This window comes from Taeniopygia guttata, chromosome 11 (genome assembly GCF_048771995.1).
Source record: "Taeniopygia guttata chromosome 11, bTaeGut7.mat, whole genome shotgun sequence".
Lineage (NCBI taxonomy): Eukaryota > Metazoa > Chordata > Aves > Passeriformes > Estrildidae > Taeniopygia > Taeniopygia guttata.
Genome location: NC_133036.1, coordinates 12,062,701 through 12,076,402, shown reverse-complemented (window position 1 = coordinate 12,076,402; position 13,702 = coordinate 12,062,701). Strand labels below are relative to the sequence as shown.

At 49.2% G+C, this 13,702-nt stretch overlaps 1 protein-coding gene across 7 annotated transcripts in view; it reads right to left on the bottom strand.

The window, feature by feature from the left end:
- The window catches only part of ZFHX3 (zinc finger homeobox 3), a 386,661-nt gene that overhangs the window by 134,919 nt on the left and 238,040 nt on the right, over window positions 1–13,702 (bottom strand). For 4 of the 7 annotated variants that reach the window (XM_072934462.1, XM_072934467.1, XM_072934463.1 and 1 more), the window contains one exon: window positions 3,566–3,867. The exons of the other annotated variants lie outside the window; for them this stretch is intronic. The gene's annotated coding sequence lies outside the window, so the exon portion shown is untranslated. The remainder of the gene's footprint in view (window positions 1–3,565; window positions 3,868–13,702) is intronic. 7 annotated transcript variants of the gene reach the window in all.

The window sequence follows — 13,702 nt, the reverse complement described above, 5'->3', positions numbered from 1 at the left end:
CACCTGATGAGTGGCTGCACCGTGGGTGGCTGCTCTCCCACCCTGTTGTAGAGACAGTCATTGGGGTTGAAAAAGTTCCCTCAGCACTGCCAAGGACACCAGTAACCACGTCCCCAGGTGCCGTACCACACACCTCCAGGGGTGATGACTGCATCTCTGACCTGGGCAACCTGTGCAAGGGCTGCACAGCACTTGCAGTGAAGAAATGTCTCCTGAGTGCTAAATCACAGAATATCCTGAGCTAGAAGGAACCTACAAGGAATATCGAGTGCAATTACAGGCCCTGCACAGGACAGACCAAGGAATCCCACCGCATGCCTGAGACCTTTGTCCAGCACTTCTGAATGTCCAGTCTCAACCTCCCCTTTGCCCGGCCTGGCCTTTTCAATCTGTTGGTGTTTTGTGACAGGAGAGCAGTTCCACTGTCTGCAGCTGAGCTGCCTGTGAAGAACTCAATTGCTTATAGGAAATCAATTAATTAATAATAGATAGGATGCAGGAGCAGGGCTTAAAGGGGTTTGCTGAGTTAGCACAATGAAAAATATGATTGTGTGTAAAAATCTGTAGATGTAGAACTTTTTCTCCACCTTTTCAGTAGCTTTAACGTACCAACATGAGATGCCTGAGCCTCCACTGCCCTCTGCCAAAGCCCCTCACAGACAGGTACTGTTTGCCCTGCAGAACACAAAGACTGTGCACCATCTCCTCCCCATCCTTACTCACACATCAAGGCTGCACAAAAGCATAGCCCATCTAGAACTCTTCCCAAAAGTAATTTTTAAATCCATTTGTTCCTAAATGGCATTAAATTGTACACAGTCCCTGAAAAAAAGTTGTCCAACAGCATACAAGTAGGATTAAAAAAATTATTTCAGGAGGGAGCATGCTTCTAAGATCTTGTTTCTAAGATCCTTGTCCAAAAAGAGTATAAAATTAATGGTATTAAGTTCCTAAAAATACTCTTGAGGATCTGGGAGTTGGAACAAGGGCTTGGATTCTATTCCTAGCTCTGCCACGGACTCACTGTCTGCAATGAGGGACCAGCTCAGATGGGACATGGGGTATGCTGGAAGTGCCCAGGAATGCACTCAAGGGCTCATTCCCCCCACTTTTGGCCCTGTTTCCCATTTTGTGCAGTGGGTACAAAAGTGACTCTGATGGAGCAGAGCACATGACAGGGGATGCTGGTGTAATTCCTCCTGGTGTGTTTCCAGAGCGCCATGAAACCACATCCTTTCATGGTGCCTCACAGATCAGGTTCACCTGCCTTTGTCTTCCTTCCCTATTTCCCGGGAATTAGCTTTTAAAATTCAAAACACCAGCAGGTATAAACAATTCTGATTAAAAAAGAAAATACCTGCTAGAAAAGTGCTTTCTCTCTCCCAGCCAACACAGCACTTGTTTTACTGTCCTCCTGGTCAGTGGCAATTTGTCTACTGCAAGGGTGCTGAAGTCCAATGCCCTGCAAAATTCAGTATTAAGTTCTGTTTCTTTATTTCCCTGAAAAGGACAGACAGGCATTCTTAAAATGCAACGCTTGTTTTTAGCCCTGGAAAATCCTGAAATATTCACCTTTTAATATCTTATATCTAGGAAAATTGTTTCATCATGTAAAAATGATTTTATGGGTCTTTCTCACCCTGCTTTACTGTTACCCTGTTAACTAAGGTATCCATTTCTACATGGAATCCCATACAAAAATGGATTTAAATAATTGTGAAAGTTTCTAAAATTTGGACAAGTTACTAGTGGCAGGATGCCCAATGACAAAACAACAGCCCATCAGCAAAGCCTGAGCTGAACTCACTCGTGCCTTCTCTAGAAAAAAGGAACATCCCAATGGTACTTTGACAGAATCTCAAAACCCTTTAATTCCCTCTGTGTCTTAGCTATGAAACCACTTTTGGCACAGTAATTTAAACTGCTAGATAGGAGATTCACAAAATAGCACATTTCAGTGATAAATAGTAAAGTTTATGCCCCAGAGTTGCTTTTACACCAGCATGAGGCACTGAGATGGGATGGAATCCTGCAGATTGAGTCCTGTATGGATCCCAGACACTGCCAGGCTCTGCCATCAGTGAAAGTATTCCAGGAGAAATGAAAACCCAGGCAGTGAAAACCTCTGCTCGCCCCACAAAAAGGAGAAAAAGAGACTGACATTTCCATGAGTGAGTCTGTCTGATGAAATCAAGTATTTAAATGACTTCTATTTACACAGGATTTTGAGAAATAATGCTAATTTGCAGAATTGGCATCTGGGGTATGAGTATATATACCCTGGGAGAGCACTTAGGGAGCCTTTGTGAAGCTAAGTAATAAACGCTTTGTCTTCACCACACTATTTATGGGTTGCTTGGGGGCATCCTGCTCTCTTCCTGCCCCTACCTGGGCATAAAATTATTGCCCAACTAGGTTTTAATCAGAGCAACAGTAAATCTGAATGACCACACATGCACAGCCATTCCTGCTCCCTGATCTTCAGCATTAATTATAAAGTGAGACTGTTTACACAGTGCATACCACTTTCCTGACTTCTTTCTTGTTTATGTCTAAACCTTTATGGACATAAAACTTTGGAATTTGCTTTTGGAATAAAACTGCAATTTAAGTGGCAATAACTGTGTTGGAAAACAACTCAGGAATTGCTCCCCCGGTGCTGCGGTCACGGCAGGTTTGCACTGGAGCCTCTCCCACTGGAGCGTGTTGGTTCAGGACATCTTGCTGTCCCAGCTGGATGGCTCCTCAGGAACTGCAGCTGGAGACTGCTCACAGCAAACACTCCAGCCTTCTCTCCCGAGTCCCTTCCTTCACTTTCCCCACATCTGGCTGCCCTTGTGTGTCCCCACACCCCGCTCTGGGGTTTGTGCTGCTCCCCCCGTGCCAGGCTGGGGCTCAGGTCCTCACCCTCCCCTCCCAGATGCTCACCTGGCAGCCCCTTTGCTACTCCAGACAGAATCCTGTCCCATGCCCTAAGACACCCCCTAGTCAGATTTCCCCTGAAAGGGAAATTTTTCTTGTACAGTAAGTCCTTACCAACAAAAGAGACATCCATCAGGTGCCATACACAAGTGAGGCTACCAATAGTAAAGTTACTCATGCTCCACAAGCACTAAATTATTCCTCATCACACCGGCCTGGCTGCTCATTTTGTCAGGCTGTCACACAATAAATTAATATGTTGGCTGTTTGGGGCTGAGAACTCTTCTATTTGTTCAGTAAAACAGATACTGCACACCCCGGGCACCATATAAAAATAATAAATTACCATAGCACACAGGCAAGGTATTACTTGTCTCCCTCCTTGCCTTTACTTTATCCCCTCCATCCTCTGCCTTTTCACTGATCAATTCATCTTCCATTTACTTTCTATTTCTGTCTGTAGGTTTCACTCTAATACATACTGCTCTGATATTCCAACCATGCCACCTGCTCCACAAGTACAACTACAGAGGCTCCACGGACGTGGAGAAGAGGAAAACAACAAAAGTTCAAGGGGAGGAGAAGAAATAATGTCTGTACTGCATACTACAAGAATACTAGGAAAAAGGAATCCAGCCTCTACCTGGTGCTGTCTCTTAGGCTGACTTGGACGCCTCCTGATTCCTGCCAGACTCCCTTTACTCTTCACATCCAGCACAGAAATGTGGAGACTTGGTAGCCAGAGGAATTGAACAGCCTTCTCTTGGAGGCAGGTTGGGAACCCAATCTCCCTTGTAGGTCAAAATGTCCTTTAATTCTGGTAGGCTGTGTTGAGATGGGAATGAATAAACTCTCTCTTCATTTTAGCATCCAGCTCGTGGAAGCTGCATAGGCTGGATGTTAAGTCTGTCCAAATTCCTTTCCTCTTTGGCAAGGTTATCCTACCTACAAAAATAAGAATTAAAATTAAGGTTTTGTTTGGCTTCTTACACGTTCAGATCCTGCCCCACGCTTTCCAGGACACAGTTCCAACCCAAGTTTTAGCACACAGGCTCCCCAAGAGCACCCGCAAAGTCACGGGATGTCAACAACTTATTGCAATACTAAGTGCATTATGTTTCCAAAGCATCACATTAAGCTTAACTAATTAAAAAACCAACAGAATTTACTGTTTGTTCTTTAAAAAAAAATAAGCAAAGAAGCTAAATTTAAATATTTATTGAAAAGCTAAATATTGTAGCCTTGTGCAGTTATTGGCAGGAGATGCTGTGCAAATAAAGGTCCGGCTGGTTGCTGCCTCCCACATCCCTGGGGCTGGCCCGCGGCCCTGCACCGGGGGCTGGCAGCGGGGCTGGTACCGGGGGCTCTGGTACCGGGGGCTCTGGCACCGGGGGTTCTGGCACCGGGGGCTCTGGTACCGGGGTTCTGGCACCGGGGGCTCTGGTACCGGGGTTCTGGCACCGGGGGCTCTGGCACCGGGGGCTCTGGCACCGGGGGTTCTGGTACCGGGGGCTCTGGTACCGGGGCTCTGGTACCGGGGCTCTGGCACCGGGGGCTCTGGTACCGGGGCTCTGGTACCGGGGGATCCGGCACCGGGGGCTCTGGCACCGGGGGCTCTGGTACCGGGGCTCTGGTATCGGGGCTCTGGTACCGGGGGCTCTGGTACCGGAGGATCCGGCCCCGGGGGCTCTGGCACCGGGGGCTCTGGTACCGGGGTTCTGGTACCGGGAGCTCTGGCACCGGGGGCTCTGGTACCGGGGTTCTGGTACCGGGAGCTCTGGCACCGGGGGCTCTGGTACCGGGGTTCTGGTACCGGGAGCTCTGGCACCGGGGGCTCTGGTACCGGGGGTTCTGGTACTGGGGGATCCGGCACCGGGGGATCCGGCACCGGGGGCTCTGGCACCGGGGGATCCGGCACCGGGGGCTCTGGCACCGGGGTTCTAGCACCGGGGGCTCTGGCACCGGGGGCTCTGGTACCGGGGGTTCTGGTACTGGGGGATCCGGCACCGGGGGATCCGGCACCGGGGGCTCTGGCACCGGGGGATCCGGCACCGGGGGCTCTGGCACCGGGGTTCTAGCACCGGGGGCTCTGGCACCGGGGGCTCTGGTACCGGGGGTTCTGGTACTGGGGGATCCGGCACCGGGGGATCCGGCACCGGGGGCTCTGGCACCGGGGGATCCGGCACCGGGGGCTCTGGCACCGGGGGCTCTGGTACCGGGGCTGGCGCCGCGGTCCCGGCCCGTCCGCGGCTCCGGTTCGGTTCGGGCCCGCGGCTGTCCCCCACGGGAGCTCCGGGCAGCGAGCAGGAGCCGCTCCCTGGCAGGGCAGGGCAGACACCGACACCGGCACCGCCGGCACGGGCCGGTCCCGGTCCCGGTCCCGGGGGTGCTGCGGGACCCCGGCCCGGCCCGGCCCAGCTCCAGGTGAGCCGGACTAGCCCAGGGCGATCTCTGCTGCTTCTGGCACCCGATTCCCACCCCTCCGATCCCACGTGGCCGTGCATTAGTGATGGGCACTGCTGGCAGATGGCAAAGTTCGAGCCGGGCTAATTAAACATACCGAGCTAATAACCTTCCATTTTGGGACTGGTATAATTCATAATTTAATGTATTGCTGCTGAGACATTAACCTTTCAATGACTGGCACAGTGCCCACAGCAGCCTGAGTGCTGACCATCTTTCAGGAAAATGAGTATTATTGTTAAAACAGGTATAAATCATTCATGGCTTCAGCTTTTGTGTCAAGCTGCACATGAAAATAAGTAGTAGGCTGGGTAATTTATTTACCTTTTGGTGGTTATTCTTATGATTTCATGATCATATTCTCTGATTCATAAACACTGGCCAACTGCCATTCTGTTCTTGTTTTACCATTTCAATATTGCAGTGGTTATTCTGATTTCCATCTTTTAACAAGTTCAAGACTGGTGTAGAGTTGCTTGATCCAGACACAAACAAAATCTCATTTCAAGGAGGAAAAACTTATTTTAAGCTAATTCCACAGTATTCAATGCAATTATTAAAGCTACCAACTTGTTACAATTTAGCATTTTGCTAAATAAGTGTTTCTTTGGTGCATAAACACACAGATTAAAAACTTTTCAAAATTCTCCTTCAGAATTGGGAGGAAGCTCACATGTTACTAAAGAGTTTAGTAAAGATCATGTCCTATCTCTTCCAATCAAATGGTGAATGAAAATGGCCAGTGCTCAATCAAAAGGGCAAACTGTCTCTGTCTTTGAAGGCACATTAAAATGAGTCTAAAAAAATCCTAAGTGGATGCTGAAGAACTAATCTATTTGCAAAATTGCTATTACTGAAGAAAAAATTAACTAAGAAATCACTGAGAAGCTGTTTGTGAATGTCTGTCACATTTTGTGCCTAGGATAATGCCAAGACCAGGACATTTTGGAGGCATAAGAGAACAAGGAGCCATATCAGCACCACTGATTTGAAGCTTCCCTCAGGACTGCCCATGGTCACTCTCAGGACTGTATGAACACTGCCAGAAGATAAAGCATTTGAACCTTTTCATGGGGACAATATTCAGACCCCCTTGGAACAGGAAGTATTTGAGAGGTTGAGGTTCCTCTGGGTACCTTCTTCATACTGGAAACATACAATGTTAGACCCAAGAACGTCTATTTTTTCTGTTGAGAATGATGCAGAAAACAACCCCTCACTCCCACAAGTGGTCACCTGCCTCTGTTAATCCATCTCTGTGTCACCTGGGGCCCAGGGCCCAGCTGGTACACCCTTCCTTTGGTTCTGAGATGTGTCATTGAGCCAGATGCACCTGGATCAAAGCCTGGCAGCTCCTTTTTCCATGGACACTACAGCGTCCCTGCATTTCACTCCCTCTGCTGGCTCCAGTTATACATCAAATGAAGGTTTTGAGACGTGAAATTTCTTTAAGGCTGGGACATCTAAAATTCACCTGGATCTCCAGGTCCCGGGGCCTGCCCTGCCCTGCTGTCCTCACAGGCAGCTGGCAGGGATGCAGCCCTTCCTCCTCCCAGCCGCAGCATGCCGGGCTTGGGACAGGACCACGGCCCTGCCAGCACTCCCCGTGGTACGTCTGAGTGGCACGTTCGTGTCTCCACTCCACGCTGGCTGCTCCCAGCCCTGAAGGAGGGCAGCACCACAGCTCACCCAGTACCTGTGGGGTGCAAGTGCCATGTGTGTGTGCAGTGACTGCAGCGCTGCCCCGTGCCACACCTTGCCTGGCTGCTGCTGCTGCGGCTGCTGCGGCTGGGCGAAGGGAACCGGGGCAGCCAGAGCCTGGCCACAGCTTCCATCTCGGGAAGAAAGGTCAGGAAAGTAACACTTTTCTGGAACCCCCCTCCTCAGGCTGAAGGACCAGGGCTATCCCAGCTGTGGATGTGTGCTGGTGCTGGCACAGCTCCTTGGGAAGTCAAGGCCCCGGCTCTGGCGGGCTGCTGGAGCATGACCCTCGTGGCCAACGTTCCCTGACTCAGCCGTGCTCTGCAGATGGGCTCTTATGCAATTTTTTGCTTTCCAGTAGCCACGTGACTTTCTATGGCAAGAATTACTCAATGTGCAGTTCCTGTCTGAAGTGGCCTATCCAAAGTATTCAAAACAAGTTCTGAGCAAACCCGCATCTCGAGGGCTGGGGTTGCCTTTAGGCAGATATTGTTATTTCACAAGTGGTAAAACTGAGGTAATTTTTTTCTTTAAAGGGGGCAGATGCTGCACATGTACAGGCACTGAACAACCTTGGTGCTTGTCTAAAGCTGAGAAGAAACATTGAAAACACCTAAATGTGATAGAGAGGCTGCAAATTTGGGCATGAATCCCCCTAAACCATTATGCTTTTTGCCACACACACATTTACTTTCTGTAGAAATGGACTTTGTACCTCATTGTTAAAATACTTGTCTGCGGTTATTCTGTATTTCAGGTTTTTGGTATTTCTCCCTCGTTCACATGCCAGGTGGCAAACCCGAAACTGGAGCAGAAGTCACTTCCTACATTGTGGTTATAAGAGAGTTAAAGTTCAGATTTCTAATTGCTCTCTCGAGGCCTTATTACTTGTTGATTAGAGTCTTTTGGGAACCGCATCAAACCTATAATAATAAACACTCATTTCACTGGAAGTTTGTAGCTGCTGTGGCAGCCCCGCAGCCCTTCTCTAACGGCACACGTACAAACCAACCAGGAAAGGCCTCTCTGACTTCTTCAGAGGCTTTCCAGGCTGGGAAGGTCTGAGCCATGGGCATTTACCTGCCAGACTGGAGCTGGGGCCGCCTGTGCCCCTGTGCCCTCTCCCAGCCCACAGAGCAGCGCTGCGAGCAGGGCAGGAGCCTGGCGGGGAGCACATCTGTGCAGGGACAGCTGCTGGGCTTCCTCCAGAACAGTGACTGGCTCCCTAAACATTGCAAGATTTGGGGACAGCCCCAGGTGAGGAGAACACTGCTGGCGCTCAGACAGTGTTCACAGTCCATTATCTCCTGTTCTGTTCTGGCATCTGACCAGAACAGATATCCTGAAGGTGCCATCCTGGAACCCAGGTGCTCTATGCTTCAGCAAAAGCCTCTGCCGTGTGAGGGTGCTGCTGGAGGAGGACATGTTTGCTGTATGAGCTGGCACAATAAACCTCCCTCCTCCCACAGATACCCCTGGCCTGACCACCCCATGTAATCTGTGGGCTGATACCAGTGCCAGCCCAGGCTGGGGATGCTGGAGCACACAGGGCACATGGGGACACAGCCCCCAGAACCCCAGCTGGGACACAAGAGGGCCCTGCCATGAGGAGCAGTGGTGGGACAGTTGCAGATGCTGTGTTGCATGTGATGCAATGCACGTGTTCCTAATTGCAAAACCTCTGAGTTCTCCGACTCGAGCAGTCCAAGGTGTTGTTCCTAGACTAGGTGCTTTGGAAGTGCTTGTATGGCATCACTTTTACAGGCTGGATGTCCGAAGGGATGGGATGGGGTGGGATGGGATGGGATGGGATGGGATGGGATGGGATGGGATGGGATGGGATGGGATGGGATGGGATGGGATGGGATGGGAAGCACATGGATTGTCCCAGGCAGGAGAGAAGTTGCTGCAAGTCTGCTCTCAGCGAGTCTCCAGAGAAGGGCAATGGGTCTCCTGGAAATCCCCAGAATGAATGAGCCTGAAGTCAAAGCAGGTGTTGGCTGCAGCTGCTGCCTCAGCTGGGCAGTACCTGTTGGAAGGGGCGGATCGATGCCAGCCCGGGCAGCCACGCATGAGCTGCTCCGCAGTGGCTGCTATTGATCAGAGCCAGCGGCTGCCGATAGCAACGCTGAGCGGGCTGACAGGCCGACGAGAGGGAAGGAGGAAACAGCCTTCGCTGGTGGCAGACGCACAGAAGAAAGCCGATAAAATGTCAATTCCACTTAACTGAATGGCTGCTAACTAAATATTTTTGGGGCCGGAGTCTTCCCAGATAGCAGCTGGAATGTCTCTGCTCCAGAACTGAGACATCAAGTGAGCGTGGCAGCGACGGCTGAGATAAGAGACGCTGGGATGGCCAGCGAACAGGAGAACCTGATGAGCCAGCCCTGCCTGCCTGCCCTGCACAGCCACACACCGGAGGAGGACAGAGATATCCAGAACTGCTTTTCCCAGGTCCAATACTAAGATTGTGCACACTGTCTCAGGCCAACTTTTAGTGGACTGTATCAGTGCTTAAGGCACTGAATATAAAGTAATTCTCCAGCAGTTTGATTAATAGTGTCATAGTCATAGCTTCAGTTCAGGTTCAACCTTTTTAACGTTTTATTATTTTACAGCGTAATAAATCAGGGCAGCAGGAAAAGACAGATGCAGGAATGTCCCTGTCTCCCGTCTGCTGCTGCAGACAATGGGTCATGGGATAAGGGCTTGCAAGGCTGAGGCAGCTGACAGAAAATCTCCTGGAGAGGAGTCAGTAACAGAGCCAGTGGCGCTCTGAGGAAGGAAGGAAGAGGCAGCTGAAGCCAGTCAGCATGTCCTGTAGAGCTGGAGCACTGACCAAGGAAGGAGCAGGCCGGGGTTCCCAGGGGACTAACTGGGATGGAGATGTGTCCTTGCTGACTGCAAGAGGAAAGGTGCTGTGCCTTTGTCCCTGGGCAAAGTGGGATGCACCCTTCCTCACGGAGCCAGCGAGCCCCTTCCTGCCCTTCAGCACCAGCAGTGACCAAATCAAGCTCATCACACTGGTCCTTACTGGGCTTGCTGGTGCAGGGATGGACTCAGCTCAAGGACTGTCATGGGAGGCTGCAGCTGAGGGAGAGCAAAGCTGAGCTGTGTAGGGCCAGTGCAGAGAGGAGAAAGCAGAAGCTTTGCAGCTCAGTTGGTGGACAACAATATAGGTGATACAGGTGAAGGAAAGAAGGGAGATGTTTTTATGAGACCCAAAGAATAAGAGAAGTACATGTAGAGGTTCATCTCAGATGGAGCTGATGGAGAGACTGTGGGAATGTGAACCTAAAACACGCAGAGCAAGGGCCAGAGGTGGTGAACAAACTCGACTTGTTAGGAAGGAGGGATGGAGGAAGAACAAGGGATCTGAAGGGATAAAAAAGACAAATCAAATATGAAGAAAACTCCTCAGGTGTATTTTTTATGGACTGAAATGTGTGTGTAGCAGCAAAAAGAAGTGGCTGTGGCAATCAAAGGAAGCAATGACAGAGCCTTGGAAAAGAGGTTTTGTCATTAGAATGGAGAGTGGAGAATGAGCCAATCATTCAGAAATTGTGAAGGGTAAGGGAAAAACTGGGTCACAGTAAGAAAAACTTCATGGAAAAGTAACAAAAATCAAATAAATGTACTTTGCTTGTATTAGCACTTTGTTTTCGTCACTGCAAACCTCGGGACAGTACATAGAAATGCATATAAATTTGTGTGTAACACGGTGAGAACAAGGGAGACTAATGCTTGAAATTTCTGCCCTGTATTTATAGGCTGCTGCTTATATTGCAGAGCAAACCTAGTTGTTTATTGAACAAACATTGCACTGTTTTCCACCTTCCTTTAACAGGAGTTAATTTCATTTTTAAATTTTAATTAGTTTCATGTGGCCTGGCAGTCCCAAGGCAGAGGCACCACAACTTACAGGTTATTTGTCATCACAACTTCAGGACTGTGAAAAGAGGTATAAGTTACAACCCAGGGAGCGGATGACTAAAATATTGTCAGTAGCTGGACTCGGCACACAGTTACTCTTATTTGCATGGGCTGATGTTCAGGTGTTTATAAAACAAAGTCCTCGGTGCAGTCAGTGCCTGCCTGACACTGATACCAGGGCTGCTGTCGGGTGGATGGTGCAGGCTGGACCACCCAGGCCATTGACAGGGCCAGACACACTGACATCCACAAATCCCACTGCTGCTACCTACATGCTTTTAAAGAGAATGCTTTGAAACCTTGTATTTCCTTCTAGGTTAATTTAAATAAAGGTTAACTGCAAGATTTAAGCCACTTTCTGACAGTGAACCTTCAAATACACAGCAAGGGCATTGGCACAGCTAGAGAACTCCTTCAGCCCATGTGCACCACTGCTGGACAGTCAGTGGTTAAGAGAAGAAATCAATTCAATATTCCAGTATCTTTTCTGCTAAATTCTGTGCAATTCCAAACTAGACTGAAATCCAGCCTGTTTCATTCTGCTTTCCTACCAGGCTACCTCCTTGCATTCTGTTCTACTGGAATGTTTTAAATCTGACATGGTACAGGAAAAACTAATGAAATCTATTAGACTTCCAGTACAAAAGAGAAGAGATTTCTAAGAAATACTGCACCAAAAAAAAGGCAGATTAAAAAAATTGAAGCAGCAGAGAACAGCAACTATGTGTCACAAAAAGATAAACACAAAAAGCTCTGCTCTCTTATAAGACACCCACAGTCTCCATCTGTCATCCCAACCCTTCCTCTCCCAACTGTTCTTAAATTAAATGAATGCTTCTAATGGGCAATTTTCTCATGAAAGCATATGAGAATTCATCCAAAGACAAATTAAAACAATGCTGTGGAATCAAGCAATTCACCTCTCTCACAGGCTGCCTGGATTCAATGGCTGCATTTACAATAGAAAAAAACAACTATAAAACACCCCAAAAAAGAAAAACCAGCAGAAGAACAAACCTGGCACTGACCATCACCAATGCAAACACAGGTCACTCTCTGCAATCATTCTCACATCCTACAGCTGAGACTAAAGGTTATTTTCCTCTGTGTAAGAGACTCCTGTACACATCAGATTTACTGGTTCTGTCCTTTGTGGGCCCTGCAGTCCAAATGCCTCCCAAGGGATCAGCAGTCTTTTAACTATATATTATGTTTTTCTACATGTAAATAAGCCTAGCTTGGGCTACTGTGTTTTAAGTGGCTTTAAAATGTATTTTCCTACTCCTCACATACCATTTTTGTTGCTTTTAACATCCTACACAGCATCCCATCCATGTTAGACATGAATAACATGTTCAGATTTTCCATTCTCACTTTGGTTTCTGGTCACCTGAATTTTGAGGTTAGTAACAGAATTCTTCTGTATTTGGGTTGAATACATTTGATTTCTGTCACTTGAAGTCTCAATGGATGTATTAGCAAAATTGCAATGAAATGTTTCTATTAAACTGAGGCCTGAAGGAGAACACTTGAAAAGGAGCCAGATCTTAAACTCAGACCCCATCAGCTGCCAGTGCCTCCTTCATAACAGGTCTCGGCTGCCTCTGTATTTCGCTGTTTGCTCTTTGCATTCACCCCAGGCACTCCGAAACCAAATGGTTTTGGTATTTTAGTTTTCTTAGCTAAGATTCCCACTAAATTTAGATCTATCAGCAGAAAGGAACCAAAAGGAGACGAGCCACCCCTGGGGCCCCAGAGAAGTTCCGGGGGCCAGAACAGGCTGAGGCTGGAAGCACCTGGGATGGGGGACGTGTGTTTGGGCACTGCTCCTCACGGCTGATGGTGTAGCAGGTCCTGGGCCAGGGCCATGCTCAGGAGTGCCCATGCTGCTGACAGGGACGCTGCAAAGCTGGCTGGACAAAGCAGGGGCTCTGTCATCGGCCCCCTCTGCTCCAGACCGTTCTGCTGCTGCAGGGCTTCACTCCTCTCCCTGGGTCTCGGCACCACATCACGGAGCACACACTGCCAGTCCCCTTGGGTTTCCTTCTGTGTTTGCTTTAATCTTTCGTGCTCCCTCTCTGCTCTCTCGCCGTCTTTGCATGATTCCTGCCCTCACCCTCTTCATTACCAAAGTCACTGGGACTGCTGGGGCTGGCAGCAGAAGGTAACTGACCCTCCCCAGACCCCCCGCTCTCCGTGACTCCTGCATGTGCTCTTTCACAGTTTCTCTTACTGAAGTCCCTCACTGCTGTACTTAACCACCGTGAGTGACAGAAATCCAATGCTGACCACTTCATTATGTACCGACCTTGTCCCCTGGCCTCCTGCCCCTCCATCTCTCTTGGGCAGTTTGCCCTGTGTCGTGAGTCCTTGTTAAAGGTCAGGACCCCAAACCATCAGCACTGGCCGTGTTGTTTTACTGTATCACCAGAGAAATCAGGGCTGTCGGATCTCATTAGAGCCCTATTTACGGGCGGAGCGCTGCTCCTGGCGCGGGATGAGCCGCTACCTTTGAAACACAATCTTCCCCAGATCAAACCAGCAGCACACAGGGATTATATTCCAGCAGTCAATCTCTCATAATCGCTCCCACCCTTATTGGCATGGCTACTGCAGGCCCTGCATGAGAAAGGAAATCCTCTTAAAGAAATACTCCCTGCAGGAGTAAGAGACTGCTTCCTGA